Genomic DNA, 2,826 nt, shown 5'->3' with positions numbered 1-2,826 from the left:
GAGAAAGTTGTATTCAGTACTTGTATCATAGAAATTCTAAATATTGGGATTTCCAGAAAAGTTTTAGCTAGAAGTTCTACAACAAACCCTGAAGGCCTCCGGATTTGTACACTATTTCAATCCTAAGAGATCTTATATAGTTTATTAGATAGTGGGTTTTTTAAAAAAAGGCAATGGAAAAATTATCCCCTAGTGAGGATTAGCAACAACAACAAAATACTTCACAGAAATATCCAGACTGGTGCTTAATTAAATAAGTGGGCACCATAGTCTAGCCAAGTTAACATATAAAATTAATCATCACAGTAAATAATGAAGACCCAAGTGGATCATAATGAAAACCTTAAACTTGAAATGTTGGTTTACTATTTGAAAGCTGTACCACAGCATCATCTAACCCAGTGGTTGGCAAACTCATTAGTCAACAGAGCCAAATATCAACAGTACAACGATTGAAATTTCTTTTGAGAGCCAAATTTTTTAAACTTAAACTATATAGGTAGGTACATTGTTATTAACTTAATTAGGGTACTCCTAAGGCTTAGAAAGAGCCACACTCAAGGGGCCAAAGAGCCGCATGTGGCTCGCGAGTCACAGTTTGCCAACCACTGATCTAACCTAACTGGGTTCACCCGCCTCCCGTACCACTCTTAAGTTGGAAAATGCCCGTTTTAGGGAAGTCTTGGCCATTATCTATGCCATACATTAGTTAAATTAATAGGTTGTATTTATAAGGCAACGAGAAAAAGGTTTAACACTCCAGGAGTCTTAAAATCAGATAGGATTTTTCTGTATTTCTCTAATTCCTACTCTCCATCTTAGTAGGAGTATATCGAGTTTCATCTGTGGTCAAACTCTGCGAACAGTATGTGGGCATCTCTTCTTTCCCTCCAGTGCAAACACCCACTGATGTTTGTGCCAATGATGATAGACTGTGATCATTCATTTACAAGCTTTATTTTTTCTTATCTCTTTGTACATGCAAGATTATAATTTAGTTTTTATCACCCTCATTTTGTAATGATACAATCAAATTTCCAGCCATTAATTCAACTGCTGCTCTCTGTATCCAGTAGTGTTATGACTATAATTCTGAAACAAAACATCACTTTCTAACCACAGGGTATATTTAGGAAGGGAAGCATGAGATTTATTAAAAATAAATAAGCAAATAACTTCATATTGGCCTTTCTCCCTGGACATTGGAGAGATCCATGGACAAATTTCTTCTTTGGAGAAGACCTTGGGAAATACTAAATTTCAGCTTTCCATTGGGCCCATCCACCAGCTTATTGGAGAGTCCTGGAATCCCCTTTTTGTTCTCACCCCACCAACATCCATTTAGCTGTGGCTTTTGAGAAACTGCCCAGAAAGACAGGAGGCGGCTTCATTTTGAGTTAGGCAGAAGCTTCTCTCAGTCTCCATTACTCTCTTAAGAATTGCCAGTTACACTGTCATTGGGTTCCTTGAGGCTATTGGCCAACATTTCAACCTCTGTTCCAAGGACTTCCTTTCCCTAGGCACTGCCACAGAAGCTGCTCACCTATTCAAACATGGACCCTCCGCGCTGGGTCTCAGAAAAGCTTGCTGGTTGTTTTTTCATCTCCACCTGCCAATCAGCAGTGTGATGAGGGAATATCTAATCTGGTCCCTGCTGCCAGTCACAAACAAACACATTCCTTCTTCGGGAAACAACCTGGGGCTTTGCTTTCACACCCACAGCTTGCAGAGAGAAACCCAAGGCTAATACCATTAGATTTGTGTCAAAGGCATTATTTATGTTCATTAGACACAGTGTGAAAACACAATGGCTTGTACACATGCTGACGAATTCTGCTATCTCACTTGCCAGTTCAGTGCTATCTTGTTAGGTATTAATCCAACACTTACTTAGTAATTGATTATTAAAAAAATATATAATTATGTCTAATTTTCTAATTCATGAAAAGATACTTTGATTTTGCATATTTATGAGACTCTGTGTGTGCTTTTTCAGAAAATGAGTTGGTGGATAATGAGCTTACTAAAAACCAATTTATTGAATCAAATTAAAACTCATTAAATCTCCCTGAAAAATGGCATTTGCATATTTTATATTTAAGATTAACTTTTCAAGAAAAGCGGAACAAAGATTCACAAATATGCAAGCATGCAAACCCACATTGATTTAAAAAAATCAATATTAATCACTAAATTAAATAGTTTCTTTTTTCCAAATATATTTATTGAGGGCCAACTAATTGCCAGGCACTGTGACAGGCTTTGTATATGGTGGAAAACAAGCATGTAAGGTTCAAATGATCACAGAACTTCCAATTACTGTGGATGGGTGAGTGGGTGTGAGAAATATTGAACAAACGAACACCCCCCAAACTATAAATGTATACACATGGGTAACTTCAAATAATGAAAAGAAGACTCTAAAGGGGAAGTCTAGAGTGGTACGAGAGGAAATGAAGGGTCTTTGTTATATCTGTGGGCCTACTGTGAGTATGTCAGTCACTGAAATAATAGAGGGGTCATTCATCACTGAAACACCGGATTTCAGTCTAATTGAGAAAACAAACAAACAAATGAACTAACAGGTGACAATCCACTCTAGTAGGTTCGGCTAAACCTCAAGAATGAGTCCCCTGGGGCCCCCAGAAGCCTAACTCTATTTGGAATACGGAGAGAAGGCCTCTTGGAGGAGGCCACATACCATTTTGGCAGAACTAACTTCATTAGTGACCACAATGCACTAGGCACATTCCCTGGGGTATAAGTGACTTCCCTTTATTAGCTGTGAAAGGGAACAGAAGAGGATATAGGTCTCAGACCAGGGAA

The sequence above is a fragment of the Myotis davidii genome, unplaced genomic scaffold, assembly GCF_000327345.1.
Source record: "Myotis davidii unplaced genomic scaffold, ASM32734v1 scaffold192, whole genome shotgun sequence".
Taxonomy (NCBI): Eukaryota; Metazoa; Chordata; class Mammalia; order Chiroptera; family Vespertilionidae; genus Myotis; species Myotis davidii.
The sequence above is the reverse complement of the archived record's forward strand: the minus strand, read 5'-3'. Positions refer to the sequence as shown.